This window comes from Ipomoea nil, unplaced genomic scaffold, assembly GCF_001879475.1.
Source record: "Ipomoea nil cultivar Tokyo-kokei standard unplaced genomic scaffold, Asagao_1.1 scaffold0415, whole genome shotgun sequence".
NCBI classification, from domain to species: Eukaryota; Viridiplantae; Streptophyta; class Magnoliopsida; order Solanales; family Convolvulaceae; genus Ipomoea; species Ipomoea nil.
This window is the reverse complement of record NW_017616843.1, coordinates 230,491-256,101: the sequence shown is the minus strand read 5'-3', so window position 1 is coordinate 256,101 and position 25,611 is coordinate 230,491. Positions and strand designations below refer to the sequence as shown.

Below are 25,611 nucleotides of genomic sequence, written 5' to 3'. Positions count from 1 at the left end.
CCAAAATCATTTAGGACGAAATTGAAAAAAATTACTCGAGTTAGTTGGTTTTTAATTTGTTGCTATTTTTCCTATTTCTTTGAACTTTGAAGGTCAAGTTTATATGATTATTATATCATCCATCGGTCTTAGCTTTGTTTTTCTCATTCTATTTGCAATAACGAAAGTACACTAATGAAATAAAGTAATTCAATTCCCATGAAGCCATGAGTGCCTACATTATTCCTTCTATTTTCTTAAAATAGAAATTGAAATAATTAATTAGTTGAATCAAAACCAATAATCAATTCAATGTAAAACAAAGTCTTTCTAGTCACATGTCATTTTTACTATTAAAGTCAATAAAATTATACTTGATCTAAGCACGCGCAAGTTTATATCATCGTGATGTGTCGTGGTATATATGCGAGATATAATTTTATCTATAAAAATTATGTCAAGCGCCTCTCTCTCAATATAGGTCAAGATATAAAACATTTTGACCATATACGTAACTGAACGTGGCTAAAATCTAAAAATGGTTTCTTTTTCTATATATATCGATTTGTTTCATAATGATCCGGCTAATAATGATTAGATTGACGTAATTTGCTTTTTAAAATTATGCAAAGAAACTTTTTGACTAAACGAATTGACAAAATTTTAGAAAATTAATTAATTGGATTAGATAAATGGTGTGTGTTTGATTTGATGATAATGAGGGAACAAAATTCGTCTAAAATCTTATGAACGTAATTGGGTTGACCCTACTAATTATTCTCTAATTGTTTGTTTCCCATCCTAATTAATCATGTTAGTACTTAGTAGTAGGTAGTTGTCACTCCATAATGCAACACATCAAGATTTCAAAATCTAATTTGGTGCAATCAACGGAAAATAAAATAGAAAAATTGCTAGTTAATTATGCAAAAATTTGTGCACGCATCACTCGATATGGCTGATGAGTCGAATATTACAATCTTTTGTATGTATTTATTGGTTAATTGTGAATTAGTTGGTCAATATTGAATTGACTAAATCAAATCATATATAGAGTGGTAAAAATTTTTGGTGGTTCAAATAATATTTTTTTGGGTGTGTATCCAGGGTTTCCACCATCGGACACAGTGATTAATCCTTTGCTGAACCTGGAGATTTAAGGCTGCTCCATACCTAAAGTCAATGATCGAACTCTTAATATTCGGTTAAAGATGGATGAATTTATTCCACTCAACTACACCCTCCTGGTTATGGTTCAAATAATATTAACTAATGAACTAAATAGTAAATAGTTTTGAGATTTTAATATGAATGACAATGCATTTTTAATTAAAATGAAATGAATTTTATTTTTTCAAAACGAAAGGAGCAAAAATTAAATTATACATTAATACAAAAAATATTATTACCATAACGACCTAAATTATACCAATAATGCAAAAGTATAATTGAAATATTAAGTTTTGCTCTGATCTAAATTATCAAAAGAAGATTAATTAAACGAAAAAAAAAAAAAAAAAAACTTAACCTAGATTTGTTGTTGTTGTTTTTTTTTTTTTTTTTTTTTGTTTTTTTTTAATGCATAAAAATCAAATGATTTTTAAAGTTCTTGATTTATAATCTTTGATGCTTAACTTTGAATGTGATGTATTTAGCCGGATTAATTATTTGAACAAAGTTTATGTTAAATTTTATATTAACATATTTTTTAAATATATTTTAACATATTCATAGTATATGTTTAACAATTATGCCAACTCTAATTGGGATGGGGTTCGAACCTAAGAACTTTCTTATAGAAATTAATATGAGTAAGTTAAAAATAATAAATAGTTAACGGAATATTCCGTTACTAAAGTTTATACTAACAGAAATTAGGTTATTTAGAGGGAGAAAATAATATAATAGAGGGTAAATAAGAAAAATCATTAAAAAAAAATAATAAAATTAAAATAATATGAACCATTCATTTTAAGAAATAATACTATTGACATTTTTTTCATTCCAGTTAAGGGCCTAACATTATTGGTTCTTATTAAAATTATATTACTAGTTTTACACGCACATTGCGCGAATGAGTTAATGCCCAATGTTTATAATTAAATAAATATTTGAAAGTATATCAATGCAATATTATATATGAGAAGTTCATACATAAGTAATTTGATGTCGAATTTGTTTATTTAAATATGTAAGTCACAATATATAAATACAATGTAATATAGGAGGTTCATTATAATTATTACTAAACTTTTTTTTAAATAGTAACCAAATATTTTTGTTGCAAAGGCTTCTAATATATTTAATGAATGCACATTTATACAAGATCAATGAATCAATCAACGGTACCAGTCCTTTATGTGTTTTCCTCAGTGTTCATTTAGTTCAACCATTATTGTTGAATAAATTATTATAGATAAAGAAATTCCTAATTTAAGGAATTTAGATGTAGTAAAAATTTAAAATTTTTAATAATTATAATGTAACCCAAAGATATTTGAAGATTAGTAAATATGATGTAACCCAAAGATCAAAATGCTAAAGAAAGTGTTTGGTTATTCAACAGTTTGAAGCAACAATTTGTTCCAAACCCCTGAAAATACAAACATTGCAATTTGCAATATTTTCACTTAGCGTTTTTTAGATTGATTTTCCAAAAACACCTCTAGATTTAAAAAAAAAAAAAAAATTACTGTAGAGGCATTCATTTCGACTCCTTGAATAAAAGAGCTAGTTTCACTGGCTCATTGCTTGCCCATGCCATTTTCCCATAATGTGGGAAAAATGACAAAACTAAGGGGGCGAACGTTCGGCTCCCCATATGTTTTATTATTTTTATTTTATTTTATTTTTTTATTAAATTATTATTTTTAAACAATTATTATTATTATTATTATTATTATTATTATTATTATTATTATTATTATTATTATTATTATTATTATTATTATTATTATTATTATTATTATTATTATTATTATTATTATTATTATTATTATTATTATTATTATATCCTTAAGTCATTTTACATGTTAATCTAAACAGTTAATTTTTCAAATATCTTTTTACCAACCGTTGATATAATTCGCTGGTCAAATCCGCTAACGCTAACCGCTAACTGCTGATTGTCAAACAAGGACATTGCGAGATTGTTCTCACTTCAATTTGTTGTGTGATTTGAATACTCTCTTTGTCAACAAATTCATCAAGTAGTTAATATGTTGGCTTTATTAATTATAGTTTTTAAATTTTTTCATGGTATTAATAAAATACTTGGTAAATAAATATATAGCATTATTTTGTATTATAACTTTGATATTTAATTAAAAAATAGTGCCCAAAAAAGATAATAGACAATGTAGTGAATATAATCAATTGATGAATTTGAATGTAAAGAATTTTTACATTGGAGAAATATAAAGACAATATAACTAATAAAATTATTTCTCATAACTAATTTATTGATAATGAATAATTTTATTTTAATAAAGATATTGTAGGGATAATGTAGCGAATATAATCAATTGATGAATTTGAATGTAAAGAATTTTTATATTGAAGAAAATAAAGACAATATAACTAATGAAATTATTTCTCTTATTTAATTTATTGATAATGAATAATTTTTTTTTTTTGAATAAAGACATTGTAGACACATAATTCTAAATTAAAGAAATGTATATGTATTATTTTTTTTTGTAGCTACTAAATTATTATTTAATTTAATAAGAGTAAAATAGAGTACTAATTATGCCAACTTTGATTGGGATGAAGTTCGAACCTAAGACCTTTCTTATTGAAATCAATGAGTATGTTAACGGTGAACTAACAGAAATTAACGGAAAAGATAATATTTAACGGAAAAGTTGACGGATAATCATATTTATTAAGGATACTAGTTTTTTACGCGCATTGCGCGATTGGGATAATGCCCAATGTTTTTTTTTTTTTTTAAATAAGTACTTTAAAGTATATTAAGGCAAGATTATATTGAAATTGTTCATGCATAGATAATTGAAGGTTGAATTTTCGTATTTAAATAGGTAATTCTTCTCCCAAAGGTTGAGTCCCCAACCCCAAGGGCCCCCCACACTCCAACCCGACAGAGCATTGTGGGAAGTTGTAAATCACGGTGACTCAATGGTTCAGCAGACAGGGCCAAATGCTAATACGCACAAGGAATCTGCCCACTTTGGACATAATTCCCGCATTGCCGCCGCCGAGGTTCAAACCTTGGTCTCTTCTCCCAAATACTACCCACTAAACCATTAAGCTAAGCCCGTGCGGGTTAAATAGGTAATTCTAAGTTTACAAATGCAAGATAATATAGTCAATATTGATTATAATTGTCAATAAAATAATTGTATAGGTATGGTTGAAACCAAATACGGGACATAAGGGAGAACAAATAAAAATTAGGGCATAAAATATTACATATATACTAATATTGTTTGAGGAGATTCCAACATTAGGATTTGTGGTTAAGTTCTATTAAGACTTTAATATTAGAATTAGATTAATGGTGTAGATATAATTCTATATTAGACTTTAATATTAGAATTAGACTAACGGTGAATTAACGAAAAAGTTAAATGGATAATCATATAATTAAGGATAAATTAGAAAATCTTAAAAGAACAAAATTAAAACCTGGACAATATGAACCATTCATTTGATTTAATAATTTGGCGGTCATTTTTTCTACCCAATGTTAATAATTAAATAAATTCGCTGGTCAAATCCGCTAGTATAATTCGTTAACTGCTGATTGTCAAATAAGGACATTGCGAGGTAGTTCTCACTTCAATTTGTTGTGTGATTTGAATACTCTCTTTGTCACAAAATCTCTCAAGTAGTTAATATGGTTGACTTTATTAATTGTATTTTTTAATTTTTTCATGGTATTAATAAAATACTTGGTAAATAAATATATAGCATTACTTTACGTTATAACTTTGATATTTAATTAGAAAAATAGTGCACAAAAAAAGATAATAGATAATGTAGTGAATATAATCAATTGATGAATTTGAATGTAAAAATTTTTACATTTGAGAAAAATAAAGACAATATAACTAATGAAAATATTTCTTTTAATTAATTTATTGATAACTAATAATTTTTTTTCACTGAATAAAGACATTGTAAGGACAATGTAGCGAATATAATCAATTAATAAATATGAATATAAAGAATTTTTATATTGAAGAAAAATAAAGACAATATAACTAATAAAATTATTTATCTTATTTAATTTATTGATAATGAATAATTTTTTTTTTTTTTGAATAAAGACATTGTGGACACATAATTCTAAATTAAAGAAATGCATATGTATTATTTTTTGTTGTAACTACTAAATTATTATTTATATAATTTAATAAGAGTAAAACAGAGTACTAATTATGCTAACTTTGATTGGTATGAGGTTCGAACCTAAGACCTTTTTTTATTGAAATCAATGAGTAAGTTAATGGTGAACTAACGGTAATTCTTAAAATTTTAACGGAATTAGTAACGGTGTGTGGGTATTTTAGGAAATTTTAGTGTAAAATTTAAATCTGATCAATCTTTTAATCAATCTGAGCCATTCATTTGATTAAAATCTGTGACCGCCATTTTTTCTACCCATTATAGGCCTAACTCTTTTGGGCTCTTATTAGTATAGTAGAAATTAGAAAATATTAAGGAAAAATTAAAATATGATCAATCTGAGCCATTCATTTGATTAAAAAATTTGACCACCATTTTTTCTACCCATTATAGGTCTAACTCTCTTGGACTCTTATTAGTATAGTAAATAGTAGATATTATTATAGATGTTGTTGTTCTCAAAAGGGGCTAGACATTTGCTTACTGCGCAAAAGGAGCCCCTCTCGCTTTGAGAGATTACTCCCACACTGTTGCTGATAAAACTTGATCCTGAATCATTGTTTCCAAACTTCACTCCTGTGATCAACTAAGCTGTCCATGCGGGCGGTTATTATTTTAATGTAATTGGAGGTATGAAGGGTAAAACACATAATTGATGGGCATAATGGATTATGATGATGGAGGAAAGTAGGGCCAAATATTGAGGAGATTTACCAGCAAGAACGTGTAGAAAAATCCCAGTTGTTGGCATAATTAAGGAGCACTATATTGTCAGTTTCATTTTGGAAGGAGAACATGCTCCATAAGCTCATTGGTGTTAATAACATTTGAGTGTCAACTTGAGGGAACAACCAAATGTTTGTAACAGAAGAAGAGACAGTTGAAATTTTTATTTTATTTATTTATTTTTTCAGGTCGGCCAACCCCCATTGGTGGGTCCCGCAAATGGATGGATGCTCAAAATCTAATGGATGTTGCCAATTCATCAATTGAATCATTGAGTGAAGGGGAGAAACTTACAAGAGAATTTCTCAATCCATCCCCTTCTAATTTTCTCTTTTAATTTCTCCTTTTTTTTTTTCTTAAAAAGATAATTTTAAATAATATGTACTTTTAGTTTATGTGTTTGACCTTAATAAAAATTTAAATTAAAGTCCAGGGATTAGTGTAATTTGTTCCTCACCTGGATTAAAGGTCATGAATGGACGACAGTGTGGTACGGTGGTTTCAATCCCACTGAAAACATGAATGGAAAAAAGTTTGAGTCTCACGGGAAACATGAATGAGAAAAAGGTCCAAGAATGCTGAAAGGTCTGGATTGGATTCCTTGTGGGCACATGAATATTAGAATCTAGCCGGAAAAATTAATTAAATAGTTGATTTGGTAAGCACAATGTTTCAAATTTAACTTTTCATGGATGATGTCTATTAGCTTTATTAGTTTGAGTTGGTCAATTATATGAATAACCTAGACTGGTTTAACTCCTTTTAGATTTTTGTCAACTAAAATAGCAATACGAGTTTCACCCAGAGTGCCCTTCGAATAGCGGATGCAGATTTTTCCATAAATAAAAAATAAATTAAAATGCACATCTATTATTATATGTTCACTGATCACTGTGTGGGTCTTATATATATATTTTTAACTTTGCTAAATACATGAAATATGTTGGTGGTGGCCTGGTGGGCAGGGTGTAAGATTAATACTCACATTCTTTTGTTCACTCAAATACTATATTGAATTATGTATTCCATCCAAATTATAGACTAAAATTATTTGTGCTATAAACATTCTTTTAATAAAATAGTAGGGCTTTGTATAGCTATTACATTAGTTACATGAAATTGCAAATGTAAGTTTTAATTGTTGGTAAAATGACTATTTCGGTCCCATGTCATGATAGTTTTATGTTTTGTCTTAAATTTTGCTCGCTCCTCATATAATTTGTAATTATATTTTTAACATTGAAATAGATTAAAACAAATGGCTGTTAGAGACCAAATTCAAATAGAGGTGAAGGAAAAGTATCAGGACAATATATATGATAAGCGGTTTTTTGTGCGAGATTGGAGAATGGAAAGAAAAATGACTATTCCAATCCCCGGCCATGTCATGACCGTTTTATGTTGTTTTAAATTTCGCTTCTCATATAACTTGTAATTATATTTTTAACATTGCAATGGATTAAATTAAAACAAATGACTGTCGGAGAACAAATTCAAATAGAGGTGAGAGGAAAGTATCATGTACTAGAACATATTATAAGTGTTTTTTTTTAGGGTTGGGGTTCAACCTTTTGGAAGAATGATTTTGTTTTTTTGTTTTTTTTTTTTTTTAATTATTTTATTATTTTATTATTTTTATTTTTTTTTTTTGGTGTGAGATCAGAGAATAAATGAGGGCAAAAGATTATTCCGGTTCACGTACTAGAACATATGATAAGTGTTTTTTTTTTTTTTTTTTTGGAGATTAGAGAATCAAGAGAAAAATGACTATTCTGGTCTCTGACCTGCATGTCATGACAGTTTTATGTTTTGTCGTAAATTTCGCTCCTCATATAACTTGTAATTTTATTTTTGACATGCTCGAGTACCGTGGACCAAAATAGAGCGAGGTGAGAGAAAAGCATCACGCATGATAAGAGGTTTTATGTGCAAGATCAAGAGAATAGAAGGAAAAAGAAAAAAAAAAAAATTAAACTAGAAAACAATGACATCAATTATCCTTTTGTTTCCTTGCATGTGTAAGTTATAAGCAGTATTATTAGCACAAGGAATAAAGGTGTGGCTTAGTAGAGCCGCATTGGCGATTCTCAAAGAACAAAAAGAAATGGTTTAATTGAATAGAATGGGGTGGGGAGATGGAAAAGGATTAAGGCAGATGCATTGCATCCAAGAGGGAGGGAGAGGCAACAGCTTGAATGGGCCATAGGATGCCCACAAGAGGATGGGGCAATGTGGGGATCTCCCAACTTTCTCTAAAATCATAACAATTAATCAACCCTTCAAAGCTACTTTTGTTCCTCTATCTATATCCCACTCAACAAAACAAAACACCTCAATTTGACACCCTTTTGACCAAATATTTTGCCTTGTATTTGGATTGTGCATGAACAAGGTGGTGGGTGGAGTGTAGAAGGTCACTTGTGGGGCCCTTTTTTGGATTAATTGACATTGTGGAGATAGGGAGAGAGAGAAAGAGAGAGAGAGAGATACATATATTATTCCAAATGGGGATGAGATCAGAGGTCACATACACTAGAAGCAAATTAAAGCACATATATCGTTGTAGTTGATGAAGAAGTTGGGACAAAGATGGGTAGTAGTAGGAACAAATATGGGCAAATTCAAGGATCCTAGGAACAACTCTCATCATCAAACAATTGAAAAGTGGGAGGGAGGTTTGGGGGAATAGTTTGGTCATGTATCTCACTTTAGTGGCTAAAGGAAGAGTACCTTTTGCTTTATTTTGATTTTCCACTATATTCGAATAACTTATAAATTCTTATTTTCACAAAAGGATTGTAAATCAAAAAATAAATAATATGTAAAAATTGGGACCTAGGTTGTCTTTATGGAGAAAAAATATGTATACATATATATATATATATATATATATATATATATATATATATATATATATATATATATATATATAGAGAGAGAGAGAGAGAGAGAGAGAATAATGCTCATATGTGGTCATGTTGTTAGGTGTGGCGGAATTTCAGAATACACTAACAGTGTAAAGGAAACACATCACAATGAAATGCAAAAAAATACCAAAAAATACACAACAGACCCAAAAAATACACCATATAACTCACCAACCCCAATGGTGTATTTTCGAACACTGTATGGTGTTTTTACTCGCACCTAATGATGTTTTGTTGGTGATGCGTACCTAATTTGTGTGCGTTTTTTGTGGTGCATTTCCTGACGTTGATGGTGTATATCTTACTTAACTATTGGTGTATTATGAAATTCCGCCACACGACCACACCTAACAACATGACCACATGTGATCACCCCCTCTATATATATATATATATATATATATATATATATATATATATATATATATACACTACACACACATATATACACATACATACACATACATATTATGGCTGAGTTCTAGAGCGGGGTTGCTCCCAAGTAAAAAATGAGGTTAGATATGAGTCATTGATCAAATTTAGATCAACGGCTCAAATCAATGAAATTTTTTTTAAAAAAAAGTGCTTTCTCCATTAATGCTCTCACCTGAGCACTTGTAGATAACATAAAGAAATTCATGAAATTGTTTATAAAATTAATAAAAATTTATTTTATTTTATTTTTTCTTAAGAAAGAAAATCAAAGCACCTTAAGAAGGAAAACAACGCACCTTAAGAAGAAAACTCGCGCACCTAAAACTTTAGATCGACACACCTTAAAAAGGAAAACAACACACCTTAAGAAGGAAAATCACACACCTAAAGAAGGAAAACCACGCACCTAAAGCTTTATACTGACACTTAAGTTTTCAACAACTTACGCACCTTAAGCGCACAACACAAAACACACTGACCTTAAGCACAAAAACCATGCACCTTAAGAAATAAAACACGCATCTTAAGAAGCTAAGGAAAACCACGCACCTTAAATTTGACCTAGATGCAAAATTACCACCGCATTTTATTTTATTTTATTTTGTTAATCCTAGACGTTGATCTTGACAAGATCAATGGCTCTCATCTCACCCCACAACCACACCGGACACACACAACCGCACGACAACCGGACACACACTTAATCTAATCTAGACCATTAAAAAATATTAGATGGATGCACACAATTTGTTCTCACGTTCTCACCTAAGCAAGTGTTCTCATATGATCATATATATATATATATATACATATATATATGTGTGTGTGTGTGTGTGTGTGTGTGAGAGAGAGAGAGAGAGAGAGAGAGAGAGATCCAATGAGAACACACCCCGGGAGAAAACTAAGAATCAATGTTAGCCTTACATCTGTAAAAACCATACGGATCAGATTAGATTTATAAAAAAAAAAAATACGGTGGTATTTTTGTAATTGTCGTCAACTTCACTTTTGCAAACTTGAACACTTAAATATGCAATATGTAACATATAATTATGCAAACCTGGATAAATTTAAAAAAATCAATGAAAAAAATTAAATTTTAAATTTAAATCGTAAATGCTAGATCCTAAGTAGTAAAAAGTGAACCACTAAACCAAATAAAATAAAAAACGCAGTCATAAACTCTAAAATCGAAACCCTAAGTGCAATTTTGCAAGTACAATCTTTTAATTCTAAATGTGTAATATGTTAATACTAAATGTGCAAATTTGAAAAATTCTTAGAATTGCAGATTTTAGTGTTCAAGTTTGCATAGTAAAATTGATGATAATTACGAAAATGCCACTACATGCACCCATCTTATGACTTTTGTAAGTTAAGCATGTTTAACTACAGAGTTCTTTGACTATATATCTGGTTGCCATATCCTACTTAAAATCAATTGATGATAAGTAGTTGGGTATTAACTATTTAACCACATCCTTCCATGGTAAATCACAATGTCACGTCCGAGAAGGGGTTGAACTCACCAACCTGGATGACGCCCAACAATCCCTCTCCCAGCACCTGTTGCAACCTTTGATCACCAAGATCAGTTGCACAACATATATATCTAATTCGGTCCTTAGCCTCCGCGCCCATCATTTCCCTCTTGGATTGGACTTGGCCCACTTTCAAAAGTGGAGAGAGAATTGTATGGATGGTGATTGAATAGTGGTTAATTATAACTACATTGTTTTGAAGAGCTAGAACAATACTGAACAAGGTATTTCTCCGATCTCTTTTGCATGTGATACAATATTTTGGCTTTACAATCTTTTAAAACAAGATAAATAAATAAAATTTGGGTGATCTAAAATCCAAATTTTGATTAAATATTTTATCAATTTTTTTTTAAGGTCAACCAATGGGTTGTATTCATAGATAAGTTGAAATAGCGTCAGGTGGGATAGTATCCCAATACATAGCTGTGTCATACTGGAAAGCTGTAGTAGCTAAACTATGTGCTAAAATATTCTGCGGTCTAGGTAAGAAGTTAACATGACAATAATTAAAAGTAGATAAATAATTCCTGCATCCATCAATTGCATAGCCAACATATGATCGTGTCAGCAGCTGTGGTGTCGTTAAGTAACTCTGCAGTACCTGGCAATCTGTATAAAGCTCTATATTTTGCTCTCCACGCTCGCGTAGCCAAGAAAGAGCTTCCTTAAAAGCATATGCCTCGGCCATGAGTGGGGAAAAACAATGTGGCAAAGATGCGGAGTACGCTGAGATAAATTGACCACCCGGTCCTATCATTACCACTCCTACCGTTGCTGTGTTGTCCGTGTGACGATATCCAGCATCGACATAGCACTTGGATGGTGGTGGTTGCGTTGGAGTGTGGCTGGGTGCGGCATTGTGGACTGTACTGTTTCCGGCTTCGTGGGCAGTGGGCTGCGCTAAGGCGCTGGCTGTCACGGGACTCGGGTCCCCTCTCGGTGCATGGACCCGACGCCATGCTGTAATATCGGCCTGGGCCGCGGCGAGCACTCGTCGTGGTCTGGGCAAACATGCATCCCAAACCGCACCATTCCGAGCTCTCCATACATGATAAATAATTGCAGCTCCGTAGGCAATACCATCAAAATCTAGAATATTTAATATTTCACTAAACCATTCATAAAACATATTTGTCACAATATTTGTAGATGGAAGGTTAGATAGTGCCCAAATGGTCTTTGTATAATCACACGAAACCAATGTATGCATAATATCTTCATTTGCAACTCCACACATGGCACACACCGGATCAATCTCCACTCTTTTTATAAGCAAGTTTTGGGTAGTAGGAAGAATACCACTCAAAGCCCTCCATAGTAAGGTTTTCCATTTGGGTGGTATTTTTTGTTTCCACAATGTGAGCCACTTCGCAAATCCCACATTTGCAATATTTTCATAGTTCCCCACCATACACCTATACCCATGTTTAACCGTGTAATTTCCCTTGGAGTCCCCATGCCAATACCACATATCATCATAGCTTGGGGAGACTGGTGTTTTTAGAATCCTACTCACGTCACCGGGCCCAAAAATATCAGTAAGTAAATCATAATCCCAAGTGCCTGTATCTTGGTTAATTAAATTGATCACTCTGGCATTACTCAGTTGGGGTGGCATTTCTGTTTGGATCATGGGGTCATTTTCATCTTGCAACCACGGGTGTCCCCACACAAAGGTAGAATCTCCGTTCCCAATTCGTCTTCTCACCCCACTACAAATTAAACTCTTAGCCGCCATAATGCTCCGCCAACAGTGACTTGGATTGTTTCCAAGAACCGCATCAGTAAAAGGTTGGTTAGGATAATATCTTGCCTTATAAACTTTAGAAACCAAAGAGTCTGTATTGGTCAATAGTCTCCAAGCTTACTTTCCCAATAGTGCCACATTGAAAGCTCTTAGATCTTTAAAACCCAATCCACCATACTTCTTTGGAATACATAACTTATCCCAGGCTTTTCAATGGACTCTCTGGTCAGTCCCTGAGCCCCACCAATACCTATTCATCAACCGCTCAATAGCCATACAGATATTAGTAGGCAATAAGAAAACACTCATTGAAAAGGTAGGCATAGCCTGAGCCACACTTTTCAATAAGATCTCTTTTCCTGCCTGTGATAATAGTTTCTTGTTCCAAGATCCTATTCTCTGTCTGATCTTGTCTTCTATATAAGCAAATGCCGCTTTCTTATTTCTTCCAATGAATGATGGCAATCCAAGATACTTCCCAAAGTTAGGAACCTGAACCACACCCAAAACTTATGCCACATTTTCCCTGACCTCCTCTGTTGTATTCTTACTATAACATATACCGGATTTATGGTAATTAATAGCTTGCCCAGACAGACTTTCATATAGAGCCAGGCATCCTTTAATTTCATTTGCCTCCTGCACAGTTGCTTTAAAAAACAATAAGCTATCATCAGCAAAGAAAAGATGAGAGATAGGCGGAACACCCCTTGCTACTCTACATCCATGTATTAAACCCCTTCTTTGTGCTTGTTGTAACAACATAGAGAGTCCTTCAGCACAAATTATAAACAGGTACGGAGATAATGGATCCCCCTGTCTTAAGCCCCTGGTTGGTATTAGTGATTCACTCCATGTCCCATTCACCAGGAAATTATAGGATACCGTCGTAACACACATCATAATAAGATCAATCCACTTATCATTAAATCCGAGGGTCGTCATCATACCTTTCAAAAAATGCCATTCCATCCGATCATAAGCTTTCGCCATATCTAGTTTTAAGGCACTCCAACCCACCACTCCACACTGTTTCCTGTTCAAATAATGGCCAACCTCTGAGGCAATCAAAATATTATCCATTATCAACCTACCTGGTATAAAAGCACTCTGGGATTCAGATATAATACTATTCATTAGGGGTTTCATCCTCCGGGTTATCATTTTGGCCATAATTCTATAAATCACATTACTAAGCGCAATTGGTCTCAAAATTTATTTATTATAGGAGAAAAGTAAACTTCAACCACTCCTAGCTAGTTAGGTTTTGTTTGACCCACCTAGCTGAAATGTTAGTAGCTAATAATCTAATTAACTAATTGAAATTAAAATATTTGGTAAAATTAATTTATAAATCTACAATTTTAATAAGAGCCGATAATGTTAGGCCCTTAACTGGAATAAAAAATGTCGGTCCTAATTATTTCTTAAAATGAATGGTTCATATTATTTTAATTTTAGTATTTCTTAATGATTTTTCTTATTTACCCTTTATTATATATATTGTTTTCTTCCCTTAAATAACCTTAAATTCCGTTAGTATAAACTTTCTTAACGTAATATTCCGTTAACTATTTATTATTCTTAACTTACTCATTATAATTTCTATAAGAAAGATCTTAGGGTTGAACCACATCCTAATTATAGTTGGCATAATTGTTAAACATATACTACGATTATGTTACAAAGTATTAAAAATATAATATAAAATTTAATATAAACTTTGGTCAAATAATGAGCTCATCTAAATACATAGCTTTCAATGATTATAAACCAGGAACTTTGAAAATCATTTGATTTTCTTTCATTTAAAAAAAATAAATTTAAGTTAAGTTTTTTTTTTCTGTTTAATTAATCTTATTTTGATTATTGAGAACAAAACTTAATATTTTAATTATGCTTTTATCAATGCATGAAAACTTCAAAAAATTGAAATTTATAAATTAATTTTTACTATATTATTATACCAATATATATTGTAACTTTATATTTTGAATTATTTATTTTCATCCTCTATTGATAGTAATTGTCATTGACAAACTCTCAAAACAATTTGTGTCAACAACAAGTGGAAATAAAAAAATCAATGATTTCATTATTGTGGATGAAAAGTATGTATGCCATTTTATTGCTCTTATTAAATTAAAAAATAAATTAGTAGCTACAACAAAAAATAATACATATGCATTTAATTAATTTAGAATTAGATGTCTATAATGCCTTTATTTAAAATGAATTATCCGTTATAAAAAAAATTAAAAAGAGATATAATTTCATTAGTTATATTATCTTTATTTTATACAATTCAAAGATTCTTTACCTTCAAATTTATTAATTTATTATATTCACTGCATTATCTATTGTCTTCTTTTTACATTATCTTGTAATTAAATATCAAAGTTATTATAATACAAAATATGTTATATATATATATATATATATATATATATATATATATATATATATATATATATATTTACCAAGTATTTAATACAAATATAATAAATATATATTAATATTTTGTTCAATACTTTCACATGATAACCTATGACACACATCTCACAACACATGAAACATGTAGGGGAAATTAAACTACCACTATCAAATATCAACATGTGTTTGTAAGATAAAGAGTTCATAGCACAACTAAAATCACAGTCATATACACAACAAGGCGAATATAAAGCTTCCTACACCATAATATCATTACATGATGAATCCCTCTCTATGCTACCAACAATAACGTAATTGCACATGACATACTACCAATAAAAAAAAAAAAAAAAACATGTACTGAAGATGAAGACAATGACAATGCTACCCAAACGAGAATTAGAGAAATTTAACCAAAAGTTGTATTTATTTAGACTATCGATTTTAGACTAGCGTTATTACAAAGGTGCAAACATTTATTTTGGAATAAGGTTCAAATTGGGCATTGAACGTAACATAAAAATGCAATTAGGCCACTGAGCACTCCAAAAACGTGCAATTAAACCACTAAACACTCCAAATGTATGCAATTTCACCGGATAGCATGTTACCATCAATTTTAGCAGGTTACCTGCTTATGTGACAGCTGAGTTGGCATTTTAAATAATTTTTAATAATAATTTTTTAAAAAAATTGAAACAATTTAAATAAAGAAATAAAAATAAAATAGACGGGGTACGTAGCCGACGGCCACCCCGTCGTTTTTTTTTTAATATATATTTATTTTTTTATTTGTTTTAATTTGTTTTAATTTTTTAAAAATTTGTTACTAAAATTTATTAAAAATTATTAAAAATGCCAACTCAGCTGCCACGTAAGCAGGTAACCTGCTAAAATTGATGGTAACCTGCTATCAGGTGAAATTGCATACATTTGGAGTGTTCAGTGGCCTAATTGCACTCTTTTTTTTTTTTTTTTTTTTTTTTTTTTTTTCGTTCAGTGATCTAATTGTATTTTCAGGTTACGTTTAGTGGCAAATTTAAACCTTATTCCATTTATTTTTGTGACAGTTATATATAATCAATTTCTCATATATTATCTTGCATTTATATACTTTAAAAAAAAATTACTGATTTAAATAAACAAATTCAACATTTATTTACCTATGCATGAACATCTTCTATATAATATTGCATTGATATATTTTGAAATACTTATTTAAAAAGAATCATTGGGCATTATCCCATTCGCGCAAAGCGAGTAGAAAAACTAGTTAGCTATTATAAGTGTATAAAAGACATAAAAAGATAAACTAAAATATTAAAATTTTGATTAATGAAGGACATATATATGGTATCATTTTTGTAAATTAATAAAGATAAAAAAAGGAAAAAAGAAGTTAAAAGGCCCGAAGTTTATTTTGAAACGCTACTACAAGAAGCGTTTCAAAATAAGCTATTATTTTAAGCTCTTAATTTATGTTTTACCAAACAAAGCTTATAGCTTATTTGTAACTTAAAATAAGCTATAACTTTTAAAATAAGTTGCACTACGAAATAGAACAACAGGTGCTAATGATCTAATTTTTATCGTCAAATCTCTACTAGTGAATCAAATTAGAATTATGACATAGTCAAGAGACCATTTCAAGTATTAACTCAAAATAAAACTTTTATGAAATGGCTCAATCAACAGGATATAGATCAGATATCACAATGTAAAAATAGGTTCGAGCTGCAAAAAACAATGGTCATTGTCACATTCTTGTAGAATTCCTATCAAGTATAAACATTAGTATCTAAATGCATTAATACAAAATAATAGTACAACAACTGTACTACGAATAACACTAGCAATATCAAATCGGTGCCTTGAATTGTTACATATATTTCAAAGTGCTATGACGTAAGTGACTTCTTCAACACATGACATGAATCAATTTAAAATGCCCGCATGGGTAGCTCAATTGGTCATAGAGGTGAAACTTTGGAAGAATGATTAGAGATTGAGTCTCACCAGTGACAGTGTGGGAGCAACCTCTCAAAGTGAGGGGGGCTCCTTGTGCGCAGTGAGCACCGGTCTAGCCTCTCGATTTCGAGATGTGCTATAGGTAAACTCCGCTCTTGTGTAATAGTTCTCAAACTACAAAGAAAACATAAACTGCATTAAGAAGACTCTATGGAAGAAGGTGTTGGCAAGAATCAAATTCTGTCTTATTCCTCTTTTACTTATAATATCCATGAATTGTTTTTTTTTTTCTTCGTCATTACTATCCTCTCAAATTTCTTGGCTGCAATCATCTTTGTTATCCACATCAATCGTAGAAGTGATGTCTTTCATGCATCTTGCATATTAATTAATTAATATTTTTAAGTTGATACGGTTCATATATTAAATTATTAAGTGTATCCTCATAAGATAACAATGTAGTACTAGGATGAAACATCGCATCTTGTTAGTATGATATATAATTCAGTTTATACTGTGATAACTCCCACTGACAACCTACCAATTTAGCATCTCCTTCAATTCATTCTTCATGGATAATAAGGAGCATGGTATAAACCTAACTAGTATTCTATACAATGATGAAATGATCGCATTTGTTTATATCCTTTATTGATACATATATATCAATATAATCTCATATTCATGTTGAACTTAGTCCCAACATTAAGGATAGGATTAAACAATTCATAACTAAATGAGACAATTCTTTTTCATTTGTTAGATTTGGATATTCATGTATGTTAGGAATATTGGTAATAGATTTTGGTGCTTTAAAGAGCATTGTATAAGCACTTTAGACCCCTCATTTTTTATTGTAAAATTAAATAAGCTTTGCATGCAATTGGACTGACCGAAAGGAAGCAGTTTCAGAAGGAAGCATCCGGAAGGAAAGACTTTGGAAGGAAGAAATAAGGAAGGAAACAGGCAGAAAGATTCAGGTCGGAAGGGAGGTAAGGGGATCGAAAGAAATCTAAGACTAGAAAAAGTCTTGACAGTTTTTCCGAGATGATGAAAGGGAATCTGTACTGTATTTTAAGCATGTAGTAGACCCATTGAAGGATGTTTTAAGGAAGATCAACCTCATCAGAAGAAGATCATTCAAAGAAGAACAAAAAGAGCCGTTTAAAGGACACAACTTGTTTGAAACCTTGAGGTCTATGGATAAGACAGATTGGTGGTAAGTACGTAGGAGCATCTCTTTTTTACTTTGAAAGTGCTTATAAGGTAAATTGGGAAACAGTCATTATCCTATGGATAAGCTGCAAAATTTATCAGATGGCAGCGAATTTTAGGAGATTGTGGTAGCTTTTGGACTGCTACCACTTGTTGATTATATTGACAATGCGATGAGAAGATTCAAAATCAAAGTTGGTGTTCATCCCTCCTAGTCTATAAAAGGAGGATCCCAAGCGTAGAGAGCATATGGTGATGTGTTAACAAGTATTCTAAGTGCAAGTATTCAAAGCGTGCAACCTAAATCAAGCTCCCTTATTAGCGGAAGTGAAATATGCGGGATTTTCAAGTCCAACACTCAACAAACCAACAACCATCTTCCATCTGAAGGAGTTGTAAGATCAATCTAGCTAGGTGACTTAGTGGACAACTCTTGGCTAGCATTCCCATCTCAAAAATCCCCAACCAAACACCCCATGATACTGTTTTGTCATTTCATGGCAATAAGCTTGATCAATGGAGTTTCGTTACGTTCTATCAACCACAAACTTAGCACTCAGCTTTCTCTTCTCTCTCCCATCATCACTCAAGCCATTATTGGTTTGCAAAAGAGTCTGATATTTCCCCTCCCTAAATTAAAGTTCACCTTCAATTCTAGGCATCCTTAATAAGGAACTCAAGAACTAGCCACGAAAGTGCACTTCAACTCCACTATATACAAGCCTATCATACATCCTAACAGTCTTTGTTCTTTTTTTTTTTTTTTGGCCAGACTTAATACACTAAAGATTGAACTTCCATGAATTATCTTTGAGTTTTGGGAGCAATTTTGGAAGCAGTGAAGCTCTGAAGGCTTATTTGGTGAGTAGAGTGCTCAAACTATTATTCTTTTTTTTTTTTTTTTTTAATAAGCTAAGCATCCTTAGTATATTCTCAACCCAATACCCATTATGCTCAAATGGTTATATTGCAGTTGTTCATGAATCATGATAGATCTAGTTTACTATATACTTGTTTCATGTGCACATTTATTTGTCCAGTGGCAAATGCAAAGGATGGCAAGTAATGGAGTAAAATCGAGCTGTTCTTACTTCTTATTAAGAATGTCCTTCAAGTATTACCAGTTTATACATTTGCTGCTGTTTACTGTCATTAGGAAATTGGTGAAATAGTTTGCAAATTTGTTCTGGGCTTACAGTGAAGACAAGGATATAAGTATCCTATTCAAAGTGGCAGATCCGTTATGCGTACCGGCATTTAGCCCTCTCTACTAAGTCATTGAGTCACTGTGATTTAACTCCTCCTAAATGCTCTGTCGGGCCAGAGTGTGAGGGTCCATTGAGATTGGGATTCAGCCTTTTGGAGAATGGGATATAAGTATCATTGGAGCTCTTGGAGAAATCTATGTCAGCCCAGATAGGGAGGGGAAATTTTCACTGTGTTTATTGATTCTGCTAAGCCAATTTGGTGGAACTTGGATCGTTATGTTGTGCATCAAACGACGTCGTTTTGACATAAATTTAGAATTAAATAATTATTTGTTTAAAGTAAATATAAAATATAATATAAATTTAGAATTAAATAATTATTTTTGTAATAAAATAATAATAATAATATTAATTAATTAATTAATTTTAAAAAAAAAATAAAAAAAATAATTTACTAACATGTAATGTCCCCACTTTGATTTGGTAGGTTAACTGATATACATAATCAGTTTAATTTCAGCATATAATATCACAAAATCATGTTCGCAAAGCCCATAAATTAAACTTAGCAGACAAGCGACACATTCGAGACAACAATCAAAATAAGAAACAAAGCAACGGGGGAAATACAATCAAACCCCTTGTATATCCGCTAGCATCAATCACAAATCATTCATATCATTAATTACCTACAAAAATGAAACCAAACACACCGTTGTAATTTACTAATCCAGAACCGTAAAAAAAACACAATCAAATCAAATTTATTAAAAATTTTGTTCACCTAAATTTAAGGAAAGAACAAAAAACAGAGAAAGAAAAGCAAACCAAACCTAATAACCAAAACAAAGAACATAGATATAGCATCGGCCAGAGCACCTACTTTATGCCTTCTTTGGCTATATATGCTACGATTTATTTATTTCCTTCTCCAATTTCCAAAATTTTATGTTCCTTTTGGTTAGAAATTGAAAATCTTATCTCATGAATATTTTAAGATAGTAACAAATACATAACATGAATGAATAATAGGGGATTTGCGTGACTTCCCATTATGATAAGAAATTTTGGGATCATAGTAAAGAAACATAGCTTTAAAGTTCAGTTATATGGCTTTTGATAGGCCAATCCTATAATACTCTGCATATGAATTTATAAATTACAAGAGATTCTAAAACTATTTTATTTGACTTTCCATGACTATAATTCATTAATTATTAAGATAACTATCAGAAACATACATTATGATATGCTTTTTGGTTTTTTTTTTTTTTTTTAATTCTTAAATTATTTATAACGTCTTGTAAAAATCATGAAGTTATGATGGCTATTAATTATGAGTAAAAAGTAAATAGTTAGGCCATCAATGTATATCTAAAAGTTTTGAAAATGTTGTACACAGTTGAGATGGCCGAGTTGGTTTAAGGCGCCAGATTAAGGTTCTGGTCCGAAAGTGCGTGGGTTCAAATCTCACTCTCAACACTCCGTTTTTTAGCCTAACAAAAAAGTGTATTCAAGTATTATTTACTACCTCTTGAAAATATTACATCTAGTTGAGATGGCCGAGTTGGTCTAAGGCGCCAGATTAAGGTTCTGGTCCGAAAGGGCGTGGGTTCAAATCCCACTCTCAACACACAATTTTTAGCCCAGTGAAAAAGCCATTCCAGTAGTATTGAGCCGGTTTTATTATTTAAATTTATGTATACAAACTACTTTTTCTCGGTTATCAGGTTCTATACATAGCAATCAGTTATTGTGTCCAACACTCCAACTGCGTTTGCGATTTTTTTTTTTTTTTTCCGGTTAACTATAATCTAACATTCTATAATATATGCTCATTTTTCATTATTTATAATTTTATGTAACAATATAATGCATTATTTAAAACTAATATTTTTACCGTGCGTTGCATATAATGGATTTTTATAATACTTTAAGAATATTTGAATTGATATACAAATATAAATTATAACAACGAATATTATATAGTGCAGTTGATGAAATGAGTCGTATGAATTATGTTTTCTGATATTAATCCTATTTGATTTTGAACAAATAATTGTTCAATTACCCGTGCATCGCACGGGTAAATTTTTTTATTATATATTTAGATAATAAAATTAAATATTAAAGGCTCAAGTGCCATCCGGCACCACGAACTATAAGCGATTTTTCATCCCGCACCCTGAACTTTTATAAGTGCTGATTCGGTATACAAACCAATTTTTTTTTTTCATCTAGCATTTTTAACAGGTTGTCCGGTAAACCTGATGATATGTTGCCGGTTATAATCTAATGTGGCGCCTAGTTGTAATATTTCCTTCGGCTCAAGTGTCATCCGGCACCACGAACTATAAGCGATTATTCATCCCGCACCCTGAACTTTTATAAGTGCTGATTCGATACACAAATCAATTTTTTTTTTTTTTCATCTAGCATTTTTAACAGGTTGTCCGGTAAACCTGATTATATGTTGCCGGTTATAAGTTGATGTGGCGCCGGTTTAAAGTGTGTTGTTCTGTTAATTGTTATTGTGGTGCTTGTATCCAAAATTTTTAGTTAGAAATTGTAATCATTTGTTGACATTGTAATGAAAATGATCAGTTTGCAGTTTCAGATTTCATTTTGCATTTTGCATTTTTGTGTTGCAGAATGAAGAATGCAGTTTGCATTTAGTGTTCCAGTATGCATTTTGTTAACAAAAATGACCACTGCATGTACACATTGCCAAAAATTAACAATATATATAAGGCAGCATCAAAAGGACCATGGTCCTTCCACTATGTATCATACAACAACCAGAACATAATTTTAGGAACATGGTCCTTCCACTATGGACCTCAATAATTACTGCAAATTCAAATCCCAGCCAAGCTACAGAAGCCCCAATTTTAAATTCGTTTTCCAGTCTTTATCATTTTCTAGATGTATTACACAATTCACTAAGGACAAACTTGAATCAAACTTGCAGATTCAAGCCTCCACTCACTCAACAGTGTTTAAATTTTAGGTCCACCAAGCTAGGTGATCTCCTTATGCCTCCACTCCAGGTTTTCAACATGCAAACTGCAGCTGTTACAGAGTCAAACAACAGCCATCCCCTTAAACAGATTCAGAACTGCATAAACTTCAAACAACATAAACCAGAACTGTAGCTGTTACATAGTCAAAGAACTGCATAAACTTTAAACAAAAATTGCTAAAATCAGTTTGCATTAACCTTAAGACATTGCCAAAATACACATTCAACTTCACTGCCAATATCAGTTTGCATTAACCTTAGATAGTGCCAAAACATCATTGCATAAATTCAGTAGCCAAAACTAAATATCCAAACTTCCTAGAATACATTAACAGTGCTGCCAATATACATGCACAAAAAGTGTTCAAGAACTGCAAACAGTGCTTCATAAATTCAGTAGCCAAAAAGTGCTGCAACCAGTGCTGCCAAAAGGTCTTTAACTGTAGCCCTTCATCCAGCTATCTTCTAAGTCTTCAATGTTGTGTGCAATCTAAAAACGTATACAAACCTTTATTATCATAATCCAACAGTCCTAGAACCATTATACATAAAGTGTTAGCTTAATCTAATTACCTGAGGTCCCAAGAGTGCTTTGTTGAGTTAATATTATCCTTGTTTCACTTTCAACAGCAACAATGTCATCTCTTATGCCACTAGCTCTAGTAGGAGCCCTTCCTCTTCCTCTAACACCAGTAGGAGCCCTTCCTCTTCCTCTAACACTAGTAGGAGCCCTCCCTCTTCCTCTAACTGCAGTATCAGTACCAGATTGTCCTTGTTGGGTAGGACACAATCTCTGGTTATGCCCCTTCCCCTTGCACAGTTGACAGGTCATTATTCTTCCTTTCCTTGATAGCTTTCTAACCTCTAAACTCAATTTGTTTTTGTCCTTGTTCTTTTCATCATCTTCAAGCTTTCTTTTTTTCTTGGGCCTACCAGTCATCTTCCTTGGCACTGGGGCATGTATCTCATCTCCTTCAGTTCTTGGCCAAAACATTTCTCCATTCATTGGCTCTATTGCATGCTCATAAGTCTTCAAGTACATGTCCTTACTGTACCATTGATAAATGTACTGATCTGGCTGATGCCCCTTATGAAATATAGCACAAATGGAATGAGAACATGGCAAACCAGTCAACTGCCATAGTCTACAAGAACATGTCTTCAACTCTAAATTGATCTTGAATTGGAATCTTCATTTTTTAACCTCATATCCATCAGCTCCATTGTAGATAACCTCCCAATCAGCACTGCCAAGTATGTTCTCATTCAATTTCTTCATCACACATGGCCCATAATTCCCATTCCATCTTTCTGAAAATGCTTTCTTCTTTGCAACCCTCTTCATCACAAAAAGTCTTATATCTTCTAGCATTGGAATAATATTTTTGGACCTTGCATTCAACAATGTCTTGTTGAATGCCTCCATTGAGTGTTGTCCACAATTCCCAAATCTGTCTTTAAAAGCTTCAGAAACCATCTCCATGATGAGCTATTTTCAATCTCTACTACAGCCCAAGCAATTGGGTACATTTGATTGTTCCCATCTCTTCCCACAGCAGTCAGTATTTCACCCTTCAGTTTTCCTTTTAAAAAGCAGCCATCTAGTCCAATAAACCTCCTGCAACCCTCTACAAAACCCTTCTTCATGGCATTAAAACACACATATATCCTCTGAAACACCAATGGTGAGTTTTCCACTGTGTTGGTTGTTTGTATCTTCACTGTGGAACCCAAATTTGAATTCAAGCACTCTTGAGCATAATCCCTAAGTCTTTTGAACTGACTCTCATACCCAATATCTAACTTCTTCAATATCCCTGTTATTGCCCTTCTACACATACTAATAGTAACATTCAAGTTCATTTCAGATTTTATGTCTCTACTCAACTCTGAATAACCAATAGTTGGATTTTGCCTCACCTTCTCTTCAAATTTCCATTCCAACCATTTCTGACTAACTATCCCCAAGGTAAATTGATTATTGCATTTATGTTCCAACGTAATTGCTTTCACCTGAAAACACCTTGTTCTTTCTTCCCACCCTGCACTAACATGAAAATCACAACCCTTTCCAAGACACTCAACCCTAACATACTTTAAACCATTCTTTTTCCAAAACAGATCCCTCTTTGTGCGTACCGCATAACTAATCATAGCCATCTTGAATTGCACATTGTCATCAAAGTACATACCTATTTGAATAAATGGTGGGTCTGATTTAGGGTTGTACTTAGGGTATTTATCATTGTACTTTGATTGTACTTCATTCCCTTCCTCATTTTCTAGATCTTCTTCAACTGTTGGTGGATCTTCTGAATCATAATACACAGAATCTGCCTCATCACTACTCTGATTTTCATGTGTTGGCACATAAGGTGGTATTGGTGCATCATCTACTCTGATTTTCCTTTTCCTCTTGTCCCCCTTATTAGTAATCTGCTCATTGCCACAATTAATCTGCTCACTACCACTGCTTAAACCAGTCCCCTCCTCATTGTAGTAGTCACTACCAAGTCTTGGATCTGCCTCACCTTCACTCCCATCTTCCTCCCCCCCTAATTCTGCCTCCTCACCCCCTAATTCTGCCTCCTCACCCTCAGCTTGAACTGCACTCCACCCAGGTAATGATAAAGCAACCACATCAGGGTCATCTACCCCATGTTCAATATAAATCTCACACCTTTTATTCTCCCTAGCAATCTGAGCTAAGTGGAGAGTACTAGCATCATTATGAAGTAGTTTTAAAGCTGTAAAGGGTTCATTGGTTAACTTATATGTCAGTGAGACTATTTTTCCATATTTTTGGTCTGCTATATACTTCATTAAGTGGGGATAACATATTAAGTCAGGGTCCACATCCACTACTTGTGTCTCACCATTCAAATACTTGAACCTAGGTTTTTGCACAAAATTACAACCATGATGAATAATTAATTCCACTCGTTCATTCATCCTGACACGAAAAAAAATAAAAATAAATAAACACAAAGCACAAAGCTACTATCAGAAATTCAATGCACATTTATGCACAAAG

General features: G+C 32.0%; 2 non-coding genes across 2 annotated transcripts; both read left to right on the top strand.

The window, feature by feature from the left end:
* The first annotated feature begins 20,956 nt into the window (after positions 1-20,956).
* On the top strand, positions 20,957-21,037 carry TRNAL-AAG. The gene has a single exon. It is a non-coding gene; the product is annotated as a tRNA-Leu (tRNA).
* A 70-nt stretch (positions 21,038-21,107) lies between these two features.
* TRNAL-AAG lies at positions 21,108-21,188 on the top strand. The gene has a single exon. It is a non-coding gene; the product is annotated as a tRNA-Leu (tRNA).
* Positions 21,189-25,611: the final 4,423 nt, after the last annotated feature.